A 27,059-nucleotide genomic window follows, 5' to 3' on the forward strand; every position below is an offset into this window, starting at 1 on the left:
TTGCGGGAGGGCACATGCCATTCACAATATATATATATATATATACACACACACACACATATGTGTATATATATATATATATATATATATATATATATAATTTTATTTGTTAATTATACCTAAATAAAGCTGAGAAAGAGAAGAGTACAAATTACTAAAAGGTGAGTCCACTAAAAACTTCAGTGTGATTTGCTTTGGATTCTTTTCTCTTTATCTTTTGTATACTCACTATAGGTTTTTTTTCCCTTGTGGTTTGCTTGAGGCCTACATAAATTATCTTATTATTATAGCCTATTTTAAGTTTATTACAACTTAATTACAGTCATATACCAAAACACTACACTTTCACTCCTTTTTTCTATTTGTTAGTCTTGTAGCCAGAATTTGTTTCTTTTTATCTTGTGTATTTTTTTAGCAGTTTTTATCTTTTAACTTTTTCATTTCAGGGACCAGTAGGTGGCATGATGTTAAAGCTCTGGACTCCCACATGGTCAGCAATGGTCAACACATATTGGAATATACGTTCAGTGATGTACAGAAGAGATTTAAAATGAGAAATAACAGTAGTATAGTGTAGCCAGAATTTGTTTCTTTTTATCTTGTGTATTTTTTTAGCAGTTTTTATCTTTTAACTTTTTCATTTCAGGGACCAGTAGGTGGCATGATGTTAAAGCTCTGGACTCCCACATGGTCAGCAATGGTCAACACATATTGGAATATACGTTCAGTGATGTACAGAAGAGATTTAAAATGAGAAATAACAGTAGTATAGTTGATGGTTATTATATTCCTTGTATGATAATGAGATATAGGTATTAAATTCTGTGTTCTAGGTAATATAGATGTTACTGTTATATAAAGCATGTTTTTATTATTTTAAGTCAATATTTGTATATTTGCATTGAAAATTTTCTACTTTGCCTTCTTTGTCTCACGGTTTCCTGTGTATAGACATGTTTTAGTGAAGGTTTATGACAGTAACATAGTATTCAATTTGTTCCTATCTAGCAGTTCTATCACATATCACCCAGTGACAGCCAATTAGTTCCTGTTGTGTAATTAATTATTAAAATCATTTTAATGCATTTTTAAAACCTGGCACACAATATAAATTAAATCACTATAATTTCTATTCTACTAGAGTATAAAATGCCATCCTATCTATATAAATAATGTTTGTACTTAATGTAAAGGAGATGGATTGTTATCATAATATGAATCCTGGCATAATTTTCTTTAATGTCATCTCATCAAATATTTGAGCAATCTTATCTCTACATTAGTGAAAATGTTTTTCCAACTAAGTAAATATACATTTATTGCTAATTTATAAAAACCTACTTTAAATAAATATGTTGACATTCCCTAACGTTTTCAAGGTTTTAAAAGTGTCAATACAGTTAGTTTCTAGCAATCATTATTTTCAAATATCACACAAATGCTTATTAATATTGAATGTTAGTGCCAGTGTGGTGGTTAAAGTGCTGGAATTGCATATGGTTGACTGTGGTCCAAGCCCTGGACCTGGTAGCTTTAAAATTACACTGAGCAAGTGTGTATGCCCAAAATCCAGGGAGGAGAATGGAAGGGAACGGACTGAAGCACAGCCATCCCCCAGGGGATGGTTTTTCACTTTCCCTTCCTTTGTCTCTCTCCAGTGAGCACATGTACCCCATGGCAAAAATCTAAAACCAAGCAAAAACAAACAAACAAACAAAAATTGGAGGTCATTGTCTTTAGAATTAACACTAGAAGTCAGTCCAGCTACTATATAATTATAAACATAGGTGTAGGAAGGGCTTAGATAGATACACAATCAACTAAAATTTTACTAGCTCCTATCAAGTGCTAGTCAGTGTGTTGGGAAATTTTACAAGCAACAGCATACCTTAATAGTACTGGACCTTATTTAGGTGGCCTTCTGTTTTATGGATTTTATTTTGTTTTAATTTGTTATAGGGTGCATACACTCACCAGAGAGAGACATAGAGAGAGAAAAAGTGGAAAACACCCCCCAGGGGCAATGAACACACTGCAATCTCCTGTCCTCCTCGTGGGATTTTAAGCATGCTCACATGCATGTCTAGTGTGTTTTTCAAGCCCTTGAATCCAGGACTCGAACTGTACAATCAACCACATAGGATGCAATTGCCTTACCTCCATACCACCTAGCTGGCCCTGTTTTGTGGAACTTTTAACATATCACCCAGCATTTAAGCATTCCCCAGAAGAGGGATCAGTCAGATCACATAAATGAGTGACTCATGATAGGTTGGGAGAATGGCAAAATAGAAAGGGCAAACTTTGTCTAAAGGGAGTAACAGATACCAACTCAAGTTTTATTTTCTTTTCTAAGCAAAATCTGGATCTGATATTATGATAGTCTAGCCTATTAAGTAAAAATAAAAATTTTAGACATTTCTGCTAACTTACTATTTTTTTCTATATCATTTATTTTTTATCTCTTTCAGAAATAATACTCTATGGAAAGCAGCCAGAGTTGTATTTTAAACTAACTGTATTAAGACATAATTCACAGGGACCAGCAGTTGGCATAATGTCTATGTTGCTGGACTCCCATGTATTTGACGGTGATTCGAGTCCCAGACCCAGTGGCTTAAAATCACGCTGAGCACATGTGCGTGAGTGCTCAAGATCCCGAGAGGAGAAAGGAGAAGGGATTGCAGCATGGCCATTCCCCCCTGGGGGGTGATTTCTTGCTTTCTGTCTCTCTGTCTCTCTCTGTCTTTCTGACAAGTGCACACGCCCTATAACAACAACAACAAAACCTCTCAAAAAAAAAAAAAAGAAATAATTCACAAACCGTAAAAGTATACATTCAATGATTTTTATTATACATAGAGATGTTCATCCTATACATGTAATGATTTTATTTTATTATTTTATTTTTTTGAGAGGTTTTTGCTACAGGGCACGTGCACTTGCCAGACAGACAGAGAGAGACATAGAGACAGAAAGCGAGAAATCACCCCCCAGGAGGGATGGCCATGCCGCAATCCCTTCTCCTCCATTCTCCTCTCAAGATCTTGGGCACACACACACAAGCGCCCGGCATGAGTTTTAAGTCACCGGGTCCAGGACTCGAACCACAGTTGACTATGTGGGAGTCCAGAGACATAGCCATTACGCTAACTGCTGGTCCCTACATTTAATGATTTTAGTATCTTTACAGAAATATGCAACCACAACCAAAATATAATTCTTTTGAAAAGGATTATTTTATTTATTTATTTATTTAAATTTGATCAGAGAGGAACAGAATGAGTGAGTGAGTGAGAGTGAAAGTGAGAAAGCAAGCTGCCAAGTCTGGGACTCAAACTATAGTTGGCTATGTGGGAATCCAGTGCCTTTAATTGGCATACCGCCTGCCAGCCCCCGAAAATATAATTCTTGAATGTTTTCATCACCCTGGAATAATCCTTATATCTATTACCATACATCCTCATTCTCCCTTATACCCCAATCCTGGCAACCACTATTATAATTAGTCTCTATAAATTTTCCATTTCTGGAAATTTAATATAAAAGGAATCATACACTATGTGGCCTCTATGTTGGTTAATCAATTAGTATAAAATTTTAAAGGTTCAGCCACATTATAATAGCATGTATTGGCACTTTATTACTTTCATGACTGAATAATATCCCGTAGTATCAATATTCATTTTGTTCATCCATTCACTTTTTGAATATTATAAATACTGCTGTTATGAAAATTTGTGTGCATATGTTTTCATTTTCTTGGGTATAGACATAGGAAAGCAGTTGCAGAGTCCTATGATAACTCTAGGCTGAACCTTTTTATGAACTATCCGTCTCTTTCCAAAGTGGCTATATCATTTTATGTCTCCAGAAGCAGTGAATGAGAACTCCAATTTCCCCATATCCACACCAATATTTGTCATTACTGGGTCATTTTGATTATATCACTCCTGGGGGTTGTGGTTCTATTTTCATTTCCCTAACAGGGATTATGTGCTTATTGGCATGATTTTTCTTCTTTGTAAAAATAAGTTGAAATAGTTTTCCCAATTTTTATAGTGGGTTATTTCCTTTAGTATTTTGAGCCATGATTTATTTATATTCTGAAAACTAGATCTTTATCAGGTACATGATTTTCAGAGATATTTATTTCACTCTGTGGGTTGTATTTTCACTTTATTGATGGTGTCTTTTGAAGCATAAATGTTTTTAATTTTGATAAAATGCAATATATCAGCTTCTTTTCTGCTTGTTCTTTTAGTTCAATAAATTATTCAAGAAACTATTTCCTAATCCAAGGTCACACAGATTTACATGTATGTTTTCTTCTAAGTGTTTTATAATTTTAGCCCTAATACATATGACAATGATGCATTTTTGTATACAGTTTGCAGTAGAGATTCTACTTCTTTTTACATGTGAATCTTCATTTATCTCTGCACTATTTACTGGAAAAGCTATTCTTTTCCTTTTGCATGATCTTGGCACTGTCATCAAAATCAAATTAAGCAGAAATATAAAGATGTGTTTCTAGACTCTCAAGTCAAACCATTGATCTAAATGTGTATTTTTATGTGATACCACACTGTCTTGTTTGATTACTGTTAATTTGTAATTCTTTTTTGAAATGAGAGCACTCCAGCTTTGTTCATTTTCAAGACAGTTTTGGCTCTTCCAAATTACTTGAATTCCTATTTGAATTTTAACACCAGTTTGTCAATCTTTACGAAAATGGTCATCTGGAAAATTGATAGGATTAAAGCCATGAATCATTTTAGGGATAATTGCTCCTTAACTGTAATTGCTTTTTTATCAATATTAATAAACTCTCCCAACTCTTCCAATCCATGAAAATAAATGTATTTATTTCTATTTATTTAGGCCTTTAATTTCTTTCAACAATGTTTTATAATTTTCAGTGTACAAACTTCACCCTTGGTTTGATACATTTATTCTTTTTTTTCTCCTTTATCTATTTTTTTCTTCCTTAAGAATAGCTCGATGATTTGAAAGATTGGTTAGTACGATACATAGAACACAGGGAAAAAGAACAAAATGGCACTTCACACCAAGACCAGAATTTATCTCATTATGGTTTAACTAAAGATATTATTAATTTTTATGTTCTTTTCTTTTCTTTTCTTTTTTGGAGAGGTTTTTGTTTTAGGGCACGTGCTCTCTACAGACAGACAGAGAGAGACAGAGAGACAGAAAGTGAGAAATCACCCCCCAGAGAGGATGGTGGCCAAGCTGCAATCCCTTCTCCTTTATGCTCCTCTCAGGATCTTGGGCACGCACGCACACACACCCAGTGTGAGTTTTAAGCCACCGAGTCTGGGATGCAAACCACGGTCGACTACATGGGAGTCCAGTGACATAGCCATTACGCTAACTGCTGGTCCCTGTTATTTGCTTTCCTTTAGAAGATAAATTGAAGCCATTGACTTGAATTTGAGGTATATACATGATTCATACACAACCTTATGCAAAACACTTTTTCTAAGTAACATACATTTTAAAATATTGGAAACTGAGTATCTGTGCTGATTAGTATTTTGACTTAATGGAACAAGAAGAGAACATTCAACTAGGGAGGGCTATACTGATAATAAAGCTCTCAAAGTTCAAAATGTCTTCCTCACCCTTCCTACTTACCACAGGCTACATAACGTCCTGAGAGGATTCATTATGAAAAAAATGTCAATCACAGCTTTAATAACTTACTTTGGAAGGAACTAATGAGAAAGCAAATTGGAAGGTGAGGCTTCATCATTGTTTTCAAATAAGTGGTCTGAATTTTTCTTCTTACAGAAAAAGTTTAAATCAGTTTGTTATAAATATATCTAAACTATTAATTTTTGCAGCTTTTAGGAAAAGTCCAGCACTTCATTTATACAAAGTGATATCATCCATTCAAGTCTTTGGCACAATCCCTTACCAGTAAGAACACAGCATGCCTGGATATGTTACTCGTGATCTTTAATAGAAGTTAGTTTTAAAAACTGGAAGATTTCTGCTACAGTCATGCATGCCTTAACATCTTGTTTATTAGCAAAAATCAGCAATCCAGCTTTCTTGAGATTTTTATGTGATAACATTTTATAGAGATCTTCTCTGGTTACAGAAATTCCCTCCCTGTATTGTCCACAACTATTGTGAACTCTGTGTTAGTATAATAAGTGTTCCAGGAAGAATGAAGAGATTCTTGGCCACCAATATTCCACATTAGGAAACGTGTATTATTCTACTATCTCTTCTACATTAGTTCCTCTTGTAGGAGATGCATATACAACTTCAGTCATAGAAAACTGGTAAAGGATTGTGGTTTTCCCTGCATTATCTAGCCCAATAATGATAACTTTGTGCTCATGGTGATTAAACAGTCTCTATGTCCTGGTAAAGAGAATTCCCACTCTTAAGAGTGGACCTACCTCCAGCCACCGGGCTGCCTGGCCTTCCCTGGCTCAGGCTCATGGGGAGGAGAGAGACACATTGGAGCCTCTCTGCCTCTGCTGCTCCAGCACTGGCAGCAGACCTGTTTCCAGGGAACCAGAGGGAGGCCAAAGGCCAGGCTGCCCTGCTGCTTGTGAGGTTTTGCTGCCTTGGTTCTGCCCACTGCTGTCACTGCCGTGGCATTCACTTGGCTCAGGGACATGGCCGCTGTGTTTGATAAATTTATTCTTAAGTATTTTTTTTCTTTGTGAGGATGTTTTTAAATAAACTTGCTTTCTCTAATTTTCACATTGTCTATTGCTAGTGATTAGAAATATAGTTGATTCTTTTGTATATTAATCTTGCATCCTGCAGCTTTAATGAACTAATTGTATTGTGTGTGTGTCTGTGTGTGTGTGTGTACGTACATCTATGTATTTTTTAGGATTTTCTATATACCAGGTCATTTCAATTGCAAATAGAGAAAAGTTTACTTCTTTCTTTTCAATTTGAGTGTTTTTTGCTTTATTTTCTTACTAATCACTCTGGTTGGAGCTTTCAGAACATATTGAATGGATGTCATGTCATAGACTACATTGTATTCTCCTCCTCAAATTATTACATTGAAGTCCTAATACCCAGTGCCTTAGAATGTTATCGTAGAGTTTTTACAGATATAAGTAAAAATGAGATCATTAAGGTGGGACCTAATCTATATGACTGATGTCCTTATAAGAAAATTTGGACATAGACATGTACAGAGAGAAGACGATGTAAAGATAGAGAAAAAAGATGGTCATTAATAAGCCAAGGATAGTGGCCTGGTACATATCCTTCCCTCATGGCCCTCAGAAGAAACCAACCTTGCCAATATCTTTCTCACTCTTCTAGCCACCAGAACTGTGAGAATATAAATTTATGCTGTTTAAGCCACCCAGTCTTTGGTACTTCGTTGTAGCAGCCAAAGCACCCTCATATAAGCAGCAAGATAAGTCATCTTTGTCCTGGGACAGATCTTAAGGAGGATGCATTTGACCTTTCATTTCAGTAAGATTATGGTGAGTTAGAGTATTTCATGGCTGATCAAGGAAAAGGCATGATTACAAGATGGCAGTATAACAAAATAAGTTTATTGGGCAGTGTTTGGAGAGAACTGATTGAAAGGGAAATTTAGAGTGTCAGACTTTCCAGAGACTGTGGTGCGCTGTTGCCACCTAGAAAGAGGAGACTAATGAGTTTCTGGGGAGTGAGAAATTAGAAAAAGGACTTTCATGTCTAGATGATTTTACAAAACAGCATGCTAAAGAATCTCTGCGTTAGAAAGCTTCAAAGGGCAGCAGTCATTTGAGATCTTTTACTGACACAAATTTGTTTTATTTATGGCTGGCAGATGTTGGGTGTAATATTGCAGGATACACAAAGCAAGCAGGCTCAGCTAAAAATAGGTTTTTGAGTGCTATATGTAAGGCAGTTGGATATGTGAAAATTTCAGTTATGTGCCATTTACCCACTTATGTAACAAGTATGATGTTAAGTGTGTCTTCATGTTGAAGAAATTCCCTTACATACCTAGTTAGTTGAGTACTTTTATCATTGTTGAATTTTGTCCATTGACTTTTCTGCATCTATGAAGATAACCATGTTATTTTTCCCTTTGTTCTATTACATAGGAATTAATTGATTTTTTTTTTGGAGAGTTTTTCGCTATAGGGCACGTGCACTCGCCAGACAGACAGAGAGAGACAAAGAGACAGAAAGTGAGAAATCACCCCCCATGGGGGATGGCCATGCCGCAATCCCTTCTCCTCCATTCTCCTCTCGGGATCTTGGACACACATGCACACGTGCCCGGCGTGAGTTTTAAGCCACCGGGTCCGGGATGTGAACTGCTGTCGACTACATGGGAGTCCAGCAACATAGCCATTACGCTAACTGCTGGTCCCAATTTTGTCAGTTTTCTGATCTTTTTGGAAAACTGAAAAACCAGGGCCAGCAAGTTGGTGGTGGTTAAGGTGCTGGACACCCACATGACCAACTGCAGTTTGAGTCTTGGACTAGGCAGCTTTAAAATCATGCCAGGTTCATGTAGGTGCCCAAAATCCCATAAGGAGACCAGAGGAGAGGGATTGCAGTATTGCCATCTCCCCTGGAGAGTGATTCCTCACTTTCTTCTCTCTGTCTCTCTCTGGCAAGAGCACATGCCCTATGGTAAAAACAAAAACAAACAAACAAAAAACAAAACAAAAAAAGAAAAATAGAAGAACCAATTTCTTTTATTTTTTCCTCAGTTTTTGCTATAGGATATGTGTGCTCCACAGAGAGACAGAGAGAGAGGGAAAGAGAGGAATAACCCCCTACAGGGAATGTCCACACAACAATCCCTTATCCTTCACTCACCTGTTGGGATTTTGGGCATGCACACAAAGATGCCTAGTGTTATTCTCAAGCCGCTTGGTCCAGGACTCAAACCAAAGCTGGCTATGCAGAATCCATAACCCGTACCCTCAATACCCACCGCTTGTTGGCCCAGAATAAAATTTAAGTTTCATTAATTTTCTGTTTTTTTATTTTTTATTTAATTGATTTTACCCTAATATTTATCATTTTCTTCCTTCTTATTGATTTACATTTTGTTTTCTCATTCTTTTTTAAAGTTTTCTAATATGGAAGTTTAGTTGAGGTATTCTTTTTTCAGATAGCTATTCTTTGTTACTTTTAAAATACAATGTTGTTGAAATATTTTTCACTTATCATATAAACTCACCTATTCAGATTATTATATTTAATGATTTTAGTATATTTATAGAGTTGTACATTTATAATGAGTCAATTTAAATAACTTTTATTACTTCAAAAAGAAACCCCATATACTTTGGGTCCTCTGAATGGCTGGGAGATTGGCAGGGGCCCGCCGGGCCGGGCAAAAAATAGGGCCCAGCAGGCCTGGGCAAGAGATATCTGTGCCTTTTGGAGAAAGTGGGTCTGAGCAGGGCCTTTTGTGTTGGGGGATAGGGGCAGAGAGCAGATGGGGTGACTGAGTCTCTGATGGAGAGAGATATAATTAAGGACTGAAGGGATTCCAAGTATGGCCACGTGTGGTGATCCCATAAGGTTCAGAAGCAGGTAGGATCAAGCAGTGCCTCAGCATACCTGGCTGGGGCACTCTGCAAAACCGTGAATCGATCAAGCCAAAATGGACCTAGTTGGGTGTGGTCAGGGCAGTCTGCAAAGCCCAGAGGCAAACAAGGCCAAGTGAGACCCAAATATGCCTTAACCAGGCCTTAGTTAAGTGTTCTTTGAGACCTGGAGACCAGTGGAATTCAATATGGTATAGGCAGGAAGGCTTGCAAAGTCTGGACTGCAGTGTGGCCAAACAAAGTGGATGGGGACAGTCTGAGTTGCCCTAAGGAAAGTATGCCCAGGAGGGGTGTACGCAAGACCTGGAGGCCAGTGGGGCTAAGACAGCCTGAGTAAGAACCAGTGGTGGCTGGATGAGCTGGCCTGTGAGGGCTGTAGTTTACCTGAGTCTAGTGAGCCCGATTGGAGCCTGGGTGACCATTTGGTAAAGCCTAGGGTATGGGTGGCCTGCCAAACCTGAAGGTAGCCTTGGTAAGGAGGTCTGGGAGGGGCCAATGGGAATTCCACTTGTGGGGCCAATCAGATCTTGCGCTGTTGATCAGTAAAGCCTATGGACAGAGTGGCCCTCAAAATTACAATGTGGTCCTGGAAAGGTGGTCCATGGAAGTGATCTGAGTCCAGCAGACCAGAGCCTATTTGTAATTGCAGCTAACTTGTAATGTCTGGGGAATGAAGTGATTCTCAGGACTTCAATTTAGCCCTGAGAACACAGTCCAAGAAAGGCTGAAGTCCAGCCACATCTGTCACATTCAAGCGGGGCCTGCACAGAGTGCAAACCTGATGGTGACACAGCCCTCAATACCCAAATGCGGCCCTTGCAGTGCAATATGGGAGAGGTAAAGGGTTAACTACATCTTGCTGCACTGTTGAACTTGAAGAGACTATATATATTGCCTGTGGATGGGAAAACTCTTGGTATGCAAAAGCATCCTGGTGAGGTAGTCCAGGAGGGACCAGAGGCCAGTCTCATTTGTAAGGCCCAAATAGGGCCTGTGTGACTTGCCTGGAAAGCCTGGGGAATGAAGCAGCCCTCAAAACTGAAATGTATCCCTGACAAGGCAGTCCAGAAAAGACATGCAGTGAGCTGCATCTCATTGTCCTATGGAACCTGAAGCCTGCCTATAAAGTCTAAGGATAGCACGGCTCTTGAGATCTAATTGCAAACCTAGCAAGGTGGTCTAAGAAGGGCCAGAGGTCAGCCTAGTCCATGAGGTCCAAGTGCTATCTGTGACCTATAAAATGTGGGAATCAATAGAGGCCAAATGGATTTGAACAGATTTGTCCTAAAAGTTACGTAGCTAGAACATGCACTCCAGAATTTGGAGGTACTCTGGACAGTCACTTTCTTGTCCCCTCTGACCTTGAGTGGAGATTTTTCATGCCTTCTTCTCTGTCAGGTACCCTACCCTTTCCTTTGGCTATACCTAAAGTTCAAGGAGATCCTAAAAGGCTACACTGTGGGTAGCCTCAGAGAGGGCAGGTAGCCATATGACTTGAGTCTGAGGGGAGAGAGAGTGTTGGCCTGCCAACCAGAGAGAAGTGTCCAGATTCCTCAGTCTCTATTGGAAGAATCTGTACATCACAGTCTAGTGGGGGTGGTGGGGGTACACCAAAACATTCTTAATCTCCAGTGTGAGAGAGCTGGTAAGGCATCAGTTGTTAGGGGTGCTCACTCTGTTTTTCCCAGTCACAGGGACATCTTCTCTTCAGCATTATGCCCTGTGCTCCCACAAGGTTGTGGAGATGCTAGATTGATTGTTTTGTTTTGTGATATGGTATAAAGATGTACAATGATTAAATGTAAAAAAAAAAGAAATAAAAATTAAAACATTTTAATCTATTCTCATTTCATTTTTATTATTGATATGGTTGGATTTATGTCTGCCATTTTAGTTTCTGTTTCTCTATGTCTCATATCCTCTTTCATTTTTGTGCCTGCTTTAGTGTCATTTTTTTACCTTAAGCAAATATTTTCTATTATAAGCATTTAATTTCTCTATTTTTTTAAGAGAGATTTTTGCTATAGGGTGCATGTACTCTTTGGAGACACAGAGAGAGACAGAGAGACAGAAAGAGAGAAATCACCTCTTGGGGAGGATGACCACACTGCATTCTTTTCTCCTTCATTCTCCTCTTGGAATCTTTTTATTTATTTATTTTTTTTTTTGGCAAAATTCTTCTTTATCATGACACAAACTACATCTTGTAGCTCGTAGTAAGCCTTTTGTCACTTTGTTCCACTTCTTAGGTATCTCTTTACAAGTGACTAGGAAGCGTCTTTACCAAATATAAATTGATACCATGGTAACATTAGCCTCAGGATCTTCCTCAACCTCTTTATCTATGAACAGCCACATTCCCTGATATCATATTTTTCTTGCCTGAAATATCCTTGCTATTCCTTCAAAAACCAGATTTAAGCTTGTGAAGAAAAACTAGATAAAAAAATTCCTGATCAGGAATTCTGTATTGTTCTTAGCATACTTCTATTACTAAGAGTAATTTTTTATTCCTTAGTTGCTTACTTGCCAAATAGTTGGAAAAGGATAATCAGTTTAAGAAAGTTTCAAATCAGTCATTGTCTTTTATTATCTTTAAAATGTCATATGAAGGCCTTAGAAATTATCCGGCTTGTTACTGTAGTTGGAAAACTCTTAGATCTTACTCATCAGCTTGCTGAACGGTACCCTTCTCAGAGACATAGATAACATCCAAGAATTTTCTTATAGCCTTATTTTTAACTGTGGTGGCTTGCTGTATCAAAGCAGCTGAATTTGAAACAAGTTCAATATCATTGCCTTCAAGGATCAACTCATCTTTCTGGGCTTGAGATACTGAACAAGCAACACCTGGTCTCATTTGAACCCTCCAGATGTATTTTTCACCCAAGAAATTTTGGATTTCAACAAGAGACCCATTCTCCTCCTCTTCTTCCCAAGGAGACTGAGCTCAACATTGATGTGGTTGAAGTCCCTCCGCAGGGTTCCTCGGGGGCCCTTCACGATGACAGTGCATCCCTTCAGGGTGATGTCGACATTCTGGGGAATGTCAACCGTCTGGTTGCTGAGAATGGTATTCATCCTCGCAGTAGGCGCAGCAAAGAAAGTCCTCTTGGAATCTTCAGCACACACACACACATGCCCAGTGTGAGTTTGAAACCACTGGGTCCAAGACTCTAACTGAAGTCGACTATGTGGGAGTCCAGAAATATAACCATTATATCATCTGCTTGTCCCAATTTCTCTAATGAAGGGTTTTTTTTTTATTTTTTTGAGAGAATTTTGCTATAGGGTGCGTGCGCTCGCCAGACAGCAAGAGGGAGACATAGAGTGAGTGAGAAATCACCCCCTCCCCAGGGGAGATGGCCATGCCACAATCCCTTCTCCTCCATTCTCCACTCGGGATCTTGGGCACACACACGTTCCCGAAATGAGTTTAAGCCACCAGGTCCAGGACTGGAACTGCGGTCGACTACATGGGAGTCCAGTGAGATAGCCATTATGCCAACTGCTGTTCCCTCTAAAGATTTTTTTTTTTAACAAAAGCTAGGTTCTTTGTTGTTTTTAGTGGTTGCTTGAGGATTTACCCTACACATCTTATTTTATCAGAATATATTTCAGGTTAATACTAAATTGACTCTCATAATCTATAGAAACATTACTCCTATATAATTCTATTATCTTCTTATTTTGTGTTATTATTGTTATATATTTTTCATCTCTGTATATTAAAAACCCAACAATATATAATTATTTTATATTGTATTATATATTTTTAAGAAACTGCAAGAAGAAAGGAAAAAATTGGGACCAGCAGTTGGCATAATGGCTATGTCACTGGACTCCCATGTAGTTGACCGTGGTTCAAGTCCCAGACCTGGTGGCTTAAACTCATGCTGGACAAGTGTGCATGAGTTCCCAAGACCCCGAGAGGAGAATGGAGGAGAAGGGATTGTGGCATGGCCATCCCCCTTGGGGGTGATTTCTCTCTTTCTGTCTCTCTCCATCTGTCCGGCAAGTGCACGTGCTATAGGGCAAAAATATAGCAAAAACCTCTTCAAAAAAAAAGAAAGGAAAAAAATGTATAAACTTATAGTGTTTGTTTTATTATCATAGTTATTTTTCAGTTTTGGTTCTCTTAATTTCTTCCTTTAGTTTTGAGTTACCATCTGGTTTAATTTCCATATTATAATGAAGCTTTTCTCATCCACCTCCTTTGTCAACAATGCTATATTTCTGTGTTATAAGTTCAAATATGTGAGTGTGTCAGTGTGTGTGAGTGTAAAATTGTGTTTTTCTTAAATGTACTTTATATTTTGGAGCAGTTTTGGATTTATAGCAAAACTGAGCAGGAACTACAGAGTTCACATATACCAATTAGACCCTTACATGCACAACCTACTCCATATCAATATCCCATACCATAGGAATAGATATGTTATTATTGGAATTGATTTTTAAATTACTTCAGAGAAGAAATATGCAATGGTACTGTATTTTATAGTTACTTACATAATTTAATATATGGAAGTAACTTACAGTTATTTATGCCCACTGATTCTCTTTCCATTGTGTGTATGTGTTCAGAATTTATTCTGGTGTTATTTTCTTGCAGTCTGTAGAATTTCCTTTAGTATTTGTTGTAAATTAATCTGCTAGAAATTAATTACATTGGTGTTTGTTTTGTAAGAATGTGTTTATTTGCCATCTTTCTTTTTAAAGATGTTTTTTCTTTGGGGTGTGTGTGCTCACCAGAGCGAAAGAGAAAAGAGACAGAGTGAGAGGGAGACAGAGAAAGCGAGAGGAAAGTGATAAATCACTCCCCAGGAGGATGGACACAACACAATCCCTTCTCGGTCATTCTCTCCTCCCAGCATCTTGGGCACGCATGGACATGCACCCAGTGTGACTTTCAAGCCACCAGGTCTGGGACTCAAACCATGGTAAGCAATTTGGGAGTCCAGTGATATAATCTCTATGCCATCTGTAGGCCCCTATTTTGCAATTATTTTTTCCAATTTAATTTAACTGCATGTAAGATTTCTGGGTGACATTTTTCTTTTCTTTCAGTACTTTGAAAATGTTAACCTTCTACATTGCTTCTTTGAACGTGTTAACAATGTGCATTTTTCTCCTAAATTTATAGAGATTTCTCTAGTACATGATGACTCATTTTTTCTCTCGTTGCTTTCAAGATTTTATATCTTGTTTTTCTTCTGTTTTCAATTTATTTTTAAATGGCAATACAAATTATATAATTTATTGTGTGAAACATATTGTTTTGAAACACATATATATAGAGGAATGGCTAGATCAAGCTAATTAACCTGTAAAAATATAGTATATAGACACAGCATAATATTATTCTGTCTTTAAAATGAAGGAAATACTATCATTTGTTACAACATGGGTGAAAATGGAGGCCATCATGCTAAGTTACATAAGCCAGGCACAGAAAGAAAAATACTACATGATCTCACTTACATGTGGAATCTAAAAAAGTTAAACTTATAGAAGTGAGGAGTAGAATGGTGATTACCAGTGTCTGGAGGCTAAAAGGGGTATTGGCAAGATGTAAGTTGAGAATGCCAAATTTCAGTTAAGAAGAAGCCAAGACTTCTTTTCTTGGCTTTCATAATTTTTACTATGATGTGTCTGGGTAGGGTTCTCTTTGTCACATTTAGAGATTTTTCCCCCAGATTCTTGGATGTGTACATGAAATTTTTACAGAATTTGGAAAATGTTCAGTTATTATTTCTCTGAATATGCATTTTTATGTGCTCCTTTCTGTTTCCTTTTTTGTGTTCCCATTACAGTTAAGTTGATATGCAAATAGTATCTTGCATATATCTAAGGCTGTGTGAATTTTTAAATTTTTTTTCTGTTTATCAGATTAAAGCATTTCTATTGATCTGTGTTAAAGTTTGTTGATTTTCTTTTCTGCCACTTCAAATCTAGTGTTGAGTCTCTGTACTGAATTATTCATTTAAACTGGGATATTGATTTGAGAATATCCCAATTCCAGAATTTCTACCTTATTTTTTATTAAAATTTTCATAACTTTATTGACAATCTCTATTTGATGAGACCTTGACAATAAAGGGTGACTGGTTTCAGTGAGGCTTTCTTTATCCTTCTCTTTCTCTGATTTCTCCATTAAGTTGGTTTGGCATTATTAGTATCACACAGCTGTTATCCTCCACTAATTGCTAGCTGATTGCTCTGTTGTTTTTGACAACTCTCTGAAACATAAATTTCTCTGTGGTCTGATGCAAGTAAAGTTGGGCCCCTTTTTAGGGGCAGGATGTTTCCAGTCTTTGAGTCTTGCTCTGACTCCAGGAGGGCTTTTCTTAGTTTTTCCTTCTCAAGTTCTCTTTTAAAATTCTAGTTATATATACTTTTATTTGTTGCTCATGACCAAACTTTTTTTTTTTTGCAATTCCTTTAACTACGAATTTTCCCATGCTCTGTTCCAATAAAATCAATCTTCCTAGGAAGTGTTGAGGACCTCCCTGTTCTTGTGGTCTGTTTTTCTACCTGCACAGAACCTCTGTGACACTACATGAGTGATGAGGACAAGAAGGGCTTGTTTTTCCTGTAGTGCACTTCTGTGAATGGGAGACTTGGCTGTGATGGTAGGCCCTGGTCCATTCTGCCCATCGTGGAAACTTCACCTTATAACCAAGCTAGAGTAGGAGCTAATGGGTCCCAGTATTCTCAGCCTCCCTCACAGAGAGGAAAAGTTGTCACCTTACAATTGGGGAAATAGCTAGGGAAAGGAGACCCAGTCTTCTAGGTTGTACCTGCTAGCAATAGAACTTCTGTGACACAGAACTGTGGGTGGATGACAGATATTATTATCCTGATACTCTGTGGTATATCAATTTCAAGATTCTTCAATTATAAGATTTTTAAAATTAGAAGTTGATCTACTATTCATTTCTTTTATTTTCTTTACTTTTTTTTTTAAAGAGATATTTGCTACCGGGCACATGTACTCACCAGAGAGACACAGAGAGACAGAAAGCAAGAAATCAACTCCTGGGGGGATGGCCATGCTACAATCCCTTCTCCTCCATTCTCCTCTTAGGATTTTGGAAATGTATGCACATGTGCCTACTATCGAGTTCGGGACTTGAACCACAGTCAACTACATGGAAGTCCAGTGATGTAAACATTACACCATCTGCTGGTCCCTTTACCACTCATTACTTAGAAAACAGGAACAATTAAATTAAATTTTAGATTTCAGAAGCTTTAAAATATTTGGCCCATAATCAAGTACATAAATTGTGAATGATTAAACCCACATTCTGGAAATAGAACTCCATGTAGTTACTTAAATGGATAATGCAGGCAGAATTTTTGTGTCTGGAAATAATTTTGAATTAATATCCCTGCTATGCATGTTCTTCACCTATATTGAAATGGTTGATTCTATGAATCATATTTATTGATGAGAATTATTTGAATTGCTCATAGCTTTCATGTCTGTATTTCCTTAGAGTCAAGCATTTTGTTCTTTACTTCATAGAATGTAAGACATAACCCTCACAAAATATCTTGCAATTATCTTTCACCTATTATCTTGAAAAGAATTTCACCCTGGCCTCTGTCTCTCTCATGGTGGTTGGTTTGTTTCTTGCTCTTTTTTTTTTCCCACATTGGAGGAGTTTTAGCACTCCTGTCTATGTCTCATGAAGAAAGAATAGAAATGTTTAGGTTAACTCCTCCCTAGCAAGTTCCCATAATATTGGATAATTAAGTAAATGCTCTGTAGCACTCACTATTCATCAGGCACTCATTTAATCCTACTAACAAATCTGGAAGTACAAATTGAGACATTATTATCATTTTCCATATTTTACAGAAGATGATGACTAATTTAGTATAGAACACACAACTGGTCATTTTAAGAGCTGAAATCTAAACTCACAAAATTTGGCTTTAGATTCCACACCCTTAACTACTGTACTCTGTAAGAAAAAGTGAGGCTAAGAGGTGGAATTAATTGACCAAGCTCTCTAAACGGAGCCAGAATTGTACCTCATTTCTTACTCCATGTCTGATATTTTCACAGCTCTCCCCAAAAACCTTGGGTTGTCACTCCACCAACAAGGGGCTATAGGGACTGTATAATAGGTTGGAATCTTCTGGATGGCCTTCAATTGAAGCCTACTTAACAGCAGAGAGCTAGAGGGAAGCTTACATGTATTGGTTCCCAGGGTCTTAGGCTTTATCTTTCCTGCCACTACTGCTTCTGCGTTCCTTCCAGCTGGCTCTTCCACCACTCTTAGATGGCTGCCTTCATTCACCTAGCTACTGAAGAATCACAGCTGTGCCCCTTTTTCATAAACCTCAAAGCTCCCAGACCAATATTCAGTTGAACAAGCTTCTATCACGCCGTACACATATACACCAAAAGCTATTCCTGGGCAAGATGAATGAAGTTGTTCTTTGTTGCTATGACAAGTTCACAGGCAGCCAAAATTTCCCTATTCCATTTAGAAACAGAGGCAGGAAGTTACTAATGTCTACATAAACACTAAAAATTAACTGATTTCATGTTGGATGCCCTTGAGATACCCAGGCCTCCCGCCAACTTAATTCCCATTGTCCCCTCTCAACCTCAGTACCTTAGACATTTTTACCAAAGCTGCCTGCTGAGCTGTAAGACCTCATGCTGTGACTAGGCTAACTGACTGTATAAATTAGAAGTGGAATTGCTAGCAAGCACAATGAGAGCTAAATAATCCCACAATGTAAGGGAATGTTTTACACCTATCTTGCCAAATCATGTTTGGGTTAATGAGTGAAGGTACTCTAACAGTGAAAATCTTTACTTCTTCATTATCATATTATATTTACTTCTTGTGCTAACAAAGAATAATTTATTTTAAAGAAAATTTTATAGAAAAAATATGGAGCCAGTAAATAATGCAACTTTCCTAATGTTATCTCAGTGAAATTCATATTACAGCATTTTCTGCTATCATGCTATCAATTCTTGGACTGAAAGATTTTTTTATCTTCAAAAATGGATAAGTCCCTCCTGGTTAAAGAGTTTGCTGGGACTTTGTTTTTGTCTTTTATTTCCTGATCATCCTACATGTCATCATGACATAATATATATAAATAAACTTTTGTATATATAAAAAACACTACTTTTCTTAATATTTCACAAAAAATCGATGCAGTAATTGCTTATAATGTTTAATAAAATTGTATTAAATATCTTATTTTCAGAAGCAAGCAATTGAAGAAGGAAAACATGCAAGCATTCACCTAATTCTTTTGTTTGAATTAGTTAAGAACATGTGGGGGCCAGATGCTGGTGTGGTGGTTAAGGGCACTGGACTCCCCTTAAAAACAAAATGTGTTGTACCAGCAGTTGGCATACTGACTATGTCTCTGGACTCCCATGTAGTCGACTGCAGTTCGAGTCCTGGACCCAGTGGCTTAAACTCACACTGGGCGTGTGTGCATGCATGCTCAAGATCCCAAGAAGAGAATGGAGGAAAAAGGATTGCGGTGTGGCCATCCCCCTTGGGGAGTGATTTCTCACTTTCTGTCTCTCTGTCTCTCTGTCTTTTTGGTGAGTGCACACACCCTATGCAAAAACCTCTCCAAAAACAAGCAAAATGTGTACATTATACTCCATTTCTCCAAGGGGGCTTAAAAGTAAAATGCCAGTCTAAAACATATCACTGACAATTCAACAATGGTCAATTCATTGAAAGTATTTTCACAAATGAGAGAATCTTTTCTCATATTAAGGCCACTTAGATAGGCTATCTATATTTCAGAGCTCTGGTAAAAGAAGCATAAACATATCTAAAAAGAATTGTCATATAAATACTATTTTCTCTTCAAATATTAGATTTCTAGATTCCAAATATTTTCAAACCCATTATTTTATCTGATAGTCACACACACACACACACACACACACACACACAAAATTATGTTTAGCAACATGACAGAGGAAGTCTAAGAGCTAATCACAACTGCATATTACTCCAGAGCCAATATACCAACTATACATTTCATTTGCCTTCTTGAGGTCAGGGTAGGGTGGGCCCCAAGGCTTAGCACAGATGGAGCAAATAATTGGTGTTTAGTTAATATTTGCTGAGTGAATGAATCAAAGCTATGCCATTAGATCAAAGCCCAGGTAGGTTCGCCTTTCCTGTCCAGCACCTCTGGGGTTTTGTGGGTGAGTATAACTCATTGATGAGACCATATGCAGCAGCGTTACAAAAATGTGGCTGCCATGGAAAGAATGAAAGGTCATCATTTGCTTTCTGTATGTGCTCTTTACCCTGGCCTATTATGGTTACTCACCCAAAGTGCCCAGGCTAGACTTATTATGCGACCGTGTCTCATTCCTCTATAGAAAGTTCATATAATAACCTTAAAATACATTGCTAAGAGGTGATCTTCACAAGGTCTGGATCTTGCTTTTGGCTCACTTTGATTTAAGCTTGTGTGCACTGAAATCTCTACTGCTTAGTTTGGGCCCTTTATTAGTAAAGACAGTGTTGCCCTTAGCCTATTATCCCAAGGACTGATTCATCTATTTTATGCTTTGTAATATGAATGCACTGGGTTGTGGTTTATATACTGAATTATTTCTATTTGTTATTAAAATTTAAAAACATAATTCTCAAGGAGGAGGCTTTTCTACTTGGACAACAAACTCAAAATAGATCAATTTGTGTAGCATCTGCAAGCTTCCTGGGAAACAAAACAATATTAAGCATTTTCCAGGTGTGGCAGCCATTGAGATGCACTGCTCAGATCTCACTCCCATCCAGAGAAATTGCTGCAGGGAGCACAGCACAGAAGATTGACAGCCTCCAATTGCTACATCTTTGGATTCACTGTAGCACATGCTGCAAGTCCATACTTCTCCTTGAGTCCGAGTGGGTGCTGCTCCCACCTATGTTCTGATCACATTGTGGGCACCAGAGCTAGAACATATCTGCATGATGCAGGACTCTTCTAATGAACCATCTTTGTGTGGGGACTTCTCAGTGATCATTCTGAGAATTTCTCAGTACTGTGTTGTAGTCAGGAAAATGTATTCCAGTCTAAAGTCTTTTACCACCTATTTTTTATCTTTCTCCCTTTGCCAATATAGTTCTTACATGTCTCTACATATACTTTTCAAAGATCCCAAGTTGACACAGGTGTGCCAAGTGTGATTAAAAAAAAAAAAAGATGGTTAAAATGGGTTTGAGGACTGACCCACTTACTACTGACTGGAAGGAACAACTACCTCTTAAGTGAATTGTGAAATAAAGATAATCCCTAACACAACATGATAGCCCAATTGCTGAATATTTTATTAATAATGACCTGGGATAATGTCCTGGTAGAGAGAAATACACTTGCTGGAGTGAAGATTCAGGCATTGAAAGGTTTGATGGGTAGGAGGGACAATGCCTATAAGGATAGTAGAGTTGGCTGGCTATCATTAAGTTGTATTCACAGCCTGTAGAAAGATTCTGAAAACCTGAGAGCAATTTAAAAATGGCTAAGGGTTAAGTATGAGAGCCAGGGAACCTTTCAGATAACTCGTGAGGCCAAAAAAAAAAAAAAAAAAAAGTGCTTTCCTGGAGTGAAAGTGTTAACAGCTTGTCACTCAATATTTACAATGTAAGATCTTCAGAGACATTTTAATGTTCGTTCATGATTAGTTTGTATGCTAACTTCAGGGTCATAGATAGAACAACATGGGGCCCTGACATATGAGATGGAGCTACTTAGGTGTATGTCCCTAAGATTTCTGGCAATGAAAACATTCCTGGAACTTTAGAGCTTGCAGAAATAACCCAGCATCTCCCTTTAATGTGGGAAGACACTACAGAGACCTGTTTCCTAGAAGATGAGAAGTGATCCCCTCAGGAACAGCACCCACCTATTTCATGGTTACCAGGCCAATAATTAAGATTAAGTCTCAGCAAAATCCAAGTAAGAAAGCTTTGAGCCTGATGACTGATGATCAACCCTATTAAAAGATGGGAGAATGTGTTGAAAAAAACACTCTCTAAAGATGACACATGAATAGCTAAAAGGCATATGAAAAAATGCTCATTGAAAGGGAAATGCAGATCAAAACAATGAGATACCACCTAACCCCAGTCAGAATGACTAAGATTAAAAAAAAAAACAAAAAAATGGCAAGTGCCGGTGGGGGTGCGGTGAAAGGGGAGCTCTCTTACACTGCTGGTGGGAATCTAAATTGGTCCAGCCACTTTGGAGAACAATTTGGAGATTCCTCAAAAATCTACAAATAGAACTACTATATGATCCAGCAGTCTCACTCCTTAGTATCTACCCAAAAGACAGAATACTTAATCGGAAAAGTGCTTGCACATCGATGTTTATTGCGGCACTACTCACAATAGCTAAGACATGGAACCAACCAAATGCCCATGAACAGATGAATGGATTGAAAAAGGGTGGCACATATACTCTATCGAATACTATTCAGCCATAAAAATAACCCTGGATTTCAACAGAAAGTGGAAGAATATGGAAGATTTACTGCTGAGTGAAGCAAGCCAGACTAGGAAGGAGAGGCGTTTTATGTCCCCACTTAATATATACCAAGTGTCTGCACGCTGTGTCTGAAACTTATTGACTAAAGGATATAGAAACACAGTAAATGGATGTCAATATCAGATATAGTGTGTGTGAAAGAGTAGGGTCTGAGGAAGGACATTTAGAAGAAAAATAGGGAGGCAAAGCATTAATGGCACAAAGACATGTGGTTTTATCTGTTGAAGATATTTTATAGTTTTATCAACTGGACTAGGGAGAAATGTTCACCTGTTGAAATATTCACTTTGTAAGCTAAATAACGTGGTTGAATGTTTAAAAGAAAATGAAATTAAAAATGTAAATAAATTTTTAAAAGAACATAAATAATAATGGAGGGATAAGATTACAACTCAGAGGAGAGGCAAGAATTAGCTGTCTTGGTCAGTTGTAGCTGCTACAACAAATTACTATTGGCTTAGTGGTTTGCACAACAGACATTTATTTCTCAGAGTTAGCAATAATAGGAAACTTAAGTCAAGGTACCAGTAGATCTGCTGTCCAGTAAGGGTATTTTTGCTGATTTGCAGATGATTGTATTCTTAGTATGCTCTCAGAAGGCAGAAAACAGAGTTTCTTCTTTTAAGAGTACTCATTCATTCATGATGGCTCCATTTTCACAACTCAGTTACCTCCCAAATACTTTCCTTTTAGTACCTTCACATTTGGGGCTTAGGACTTTAACATGTGAATTTAGAGGGATGAGTCATTCAGTCTATAATATTAGCACATACTGTCAGCCCCCAGGAAATTGTTTTGGGATTAGATTTTTTAAAAAAGAACTATTTAATCTTATTTATTATGATTAGTTTTTTTAAACTTTGCTGTAGGACATGTGCAAGTCATCAGGTCCAGGATTTAAACTTCAGTCGGCCATGTGAGAGTCCAGAGTCTTAACCATCACTCACTTGCTGGCCTGGGATTAGATTTTGAAGACACTTGGTCAGATATTAAAACTACATAAGGAAGAGACCAGCAGTTGGCATAATGGCTATGTTGCTGGACTCCCATGTAGTCAACCGCAGTTTGAGTCCCGGACCTGGCAGCTTAAACTTACGCCAGGCGTGTGCATGTGCATGCCCAAGATCCCGAGAGGAGAATGGAGGAAAAGGGATTGAGGCATGGCCATCCCCCTGGGGGATGATTTCTCACTTTCTGTCTCTCTGTCTGTCTGACAAGCACATGCACCCTATAGCAAAAACCTCTCCAAAAAAATTTTTTTAAAAAAATAAAATAAAAAATCTACATAAGGAAGAACTTATTGAAATGGGATCATGGTTTTATGTTTGTTTTTTTTTATTACATGAAGCTTAACTATCTCAACAACCTCCATGCATGGAACAAAGGCACTGCGAGATGACTCTCCAGAGACCAGGAGAGAGCAAGGAAAAATGCAAATGACGTAGATATTCCCAAATTTTTTCTAGCAGATGAGAGAGGAAGGAATTAACAAAAAGGAAGCTCACTTAGGAAAGTGAGCTTGAACATATGTAAAAGGTGATGCAGACAACCTTCCTGAGGATCATGTTCCACAGGAGGGCCCAGATTAGACACAAATGTGTTTGTGAGGCACTAAATTAAGTGTCGATTCTCTCGTTTGCAGGCCAAGGCTAATACTAACAGAGGTGGTCACAGAGGTAAGCTCTTTTTTTTTTTTTTTTTTCAAATTCAGGGGGACAAAAATGACATGATGGGGCCAGGTAATGGTGATTAGCCACCAGAAGCCAGGATGATGAAATTACTATAATGACTAGCCATTTTGGAGTATCAGCCAAAGGGACTTGGCCCCCTGGGAGCACTAGAGATTGCTAATAAAGCCTTATGTAACTAGGGACAAAATAGAAGACAAACATTAAGGATACTCTTTCATATCTTCAAATAGAAAAAAGACAAGAATGTAGGAGTTAAAGGCTGGTGGGCATTTATTTGAATATCTTTATGTGACAGAAAAGGGAATACCTGGTCATTTTTCAGACTATTGGTCACAGAGTCTGAGTAGATATTGATATTTGGAGACCCAATTGTCATCATGGTTCCCCTGCCAGAGTGGGAGCTTACAAGTCAGGTAATAAATGAAGTATAGCTAATGTCTAGTTACAATGGTGCCACTGGGTCTTCAGAAACACTTAGTGTTTATATATCTAGTTCCCAAGTCTGTGATTAAAGTTGACATACTTGGCAGTTGGACTAACATCTACATGGTATGCTTGGCTTATTAGTTAAGAGGTATCAGAGGGAATAACAAGTGAATGCTTCCAACATTTTTAATTCTATCCTCAAGCAATGATACTAAATAAAAAGATAATACTGGACTACTGAGGTAAGAGAGAGATGATTCTTATCATATATCTACTTAATTTTGCATTCTGGGTCTTTAAGAAACCAGGAGAATAAATTTAGACCACCACAAGGTAAATCAAGTAGTAGCCTTGATCGTAGATGTTGTTTCAGGGTTTAGATCAAAAGGGAATAAGTAAATAGTTCTCACCACTCATCATGGTTGCTCCACATTCCCACAATCATCACATAGAGGGACCTTAAGATTAAGGAAAGTGGAGAGAAAAGTCCAAGCTTATTTTACAGATGGATCAGCTCAGTATGTGAGTACAAGAGAAAATGTATGGTGGATGCATTATAGCCACATCTAGGAGTAGCCTTGAAAATAAGAAGAAATCTTCCCAATGTGTAGAATTGGTAGTAGTGCATCTAATAATTAACACTGTGTGAAAATGGAAGTGACCCTAGGTAACAACATGAATAAATTCCTGGGCATTATCAAAATGGCCTGACTAGACAGTCAGAGATCTGAAAGTCCAAGGCCTAGATGATCAAAGACAAGAATGTCTGTAATAGGGGAATAGGAATGAACACTTGAGAGGGGGGCAAAAAGTGCTAACATTTTTGTATTATGTATCAATGTGAACCAGAGTCCATTTGCCATTAAAGGGGCATTGAATAGCCAAACAGATACTGATGACTAAACAATTGGACATTAGCATGGTTCACTGTTAGCCACACCAGAATTGGTACAATGGGAGAATGTAAAGACTAGTTACCATGGAAGAGATGGAGGCTCTGTGTGGCCCAGTAAATATGGAATATCACTTACCAAGGCCAATGTAAATACTTCTGCCTCTGAATATCCAGTCTGTCAGCACTAATGAGCCCTGAAGTATAGCACAAATTATTACTGAGACAAGTAGACCACTTGGAAGCAAATGAAATGCATTGGATTCCCTTACAAATAGAGAAATACCTTCTTTGTGTTGAAGGTATAGAGAGAAGGCCTAAGGGTGGAATACTAACCTTGGGGAAGGCTTATGCCAAACTAGCCTAAGCACAAGTAGGTCTAAAGAAATGTGAACTAGTGGTGCAATGAGGGTAATGATTGCAACAACAAAATCCAAAGTAAGCTCAACTCCTGATTGGATTGATTCAACTTCCAACATTCATGACCTAATAAAAAGATGAAGGTTGCCAATTCGAAGTTATTAGTCCTCTTTACCGCAGTCTCTACTATCGTATATACAATATCTGGCATGTAATGAAATACTATGTATACAAACAAGACTAAACAATCTACTTTGTAAAGCTTATTTATTTCTCGCTGATGTGCAGTTTCCCACACTTCTGAAAGAGAGAGCCCTCTCTCCCAATAGTATCTTCACACTTTGATCCATTCCCAGTCTTATGCAGCCTAGAACATGTACACATGTGCATGGGAGATTGGGGATGTATCTGGATACAAATCCAGGACCTTTCCCATGTGGTTCAAGTTTCATTTCCACTGCACCACCTCATGGCCCCAAACAATCTACTTTTAAGAAATACTGGGACTTGGGACCAGCAGTTAGCTTAATGGCTATGTTGCTGAACTCCCATGTAGTCGACCGCAGTTCAAGTCCCAGACCCAGTGGCTTAAACTCACCAGGTGCGTGTGTGTGTGTGCCCAAGATCCCAAGAGGAGAATGGAGAAGGGATTGCAGTGTGACCATCCTCATTGGGGAGTGATTTCTCGCTTTCTGTCTCTCTGTCGTCATAATGGCTGTGTTGCTGGACTTCCATGTAGTCGACCATGGTTTGAGTCTTGGACCCGGTGGCTTAAAGTCATGCGAGGCACATGTGTGTGCGTGCCCAAGATCCTGAGAGGAGAATGGAGGAGAAGGAATTGCGGTTTTGCCACCCTCCCTGGGGGGTGAGTTCTCGTTTTCTGTCTCTCTGTCTTTCTCTGTCTTTCTGATGAGCACACGTGCTCTATAGCAAAACCTCTCAAAAAATAAAAAAGAAACTCATTACTCAACAGAATTAGACTCCGATTTGACTCACACATGAAAATTATCAGGCATGAAATTAAGTTCTGTCCATTTATATTCATTCAGATGAAGACTTTCAACAGAGAGATGAAAACTGTCAGGAAGAGTTCAAGTGAAAATGCTAAATGTATTTTTAAAATGGTGACAAGATATGAGAATCACTTTGCTTTTGATAGGCTTACTGCTATACTCAAGAATCAGTGAACTCAAGGATGGAGTAATGAGAATTAACCAAATTTAGCACATGGAAAAAAAAGTTTATAAATAACCCAGAATATATGAGCCCTCAAGGACAATACTATACAATTGAATACATGTGCAATTGTAACCTTAGCAATGTTAAAAAAAAATAAGAAAGAAAATTTTCAGAAATAAGGAGAGACATCAAAACATAGATCAGAGACAATGAAAGAACCTTAAGCAGGGTAACACACACACACACAAATACATCATACTCCATCTGTTGAAACTAAAGATAAAGAGATAATACTAAAGGCAGGTAAAGAATAAAAGAAATATTACATGTATCAGGATAAAATTTTATTAAAATAGACTTTTTGTCACTTAT

At 37.9% G+C, this 27,059-nt stretch overlaps 1 pseudogene; it reads right to left on the reverse strand.

Moving 5' to 3' along the window:
- Window positions 1-5,870: 5,870 nt before the first annotated feature.
- On the reverse strand, window positions 5,871-6,658 carry LOC102488002 (ADP-ribosylation factor-like protein 5A pseudogene; annotated as a pseudogene).
- Between the last annotated feature and the right edge of the window lie 20,401 nt (window positions 6,659-27,059).

Source organism: Tupaia chinensis, unplaced genomic scaffold, assembly GCF_000334495.1.
Source record: "Tupaia chinensis unplaced genomic scaffold, TupChi_1.0 Scaffold149333_1, whole genome shotgun sequence".
Taxonomy (NCBI): domain Eukaryota; kingdom Metazoa; phylum Chordata; class Mammalia; order Scandentia; family Tupaiidae; genus Tupaia; species Tupaia belangeri.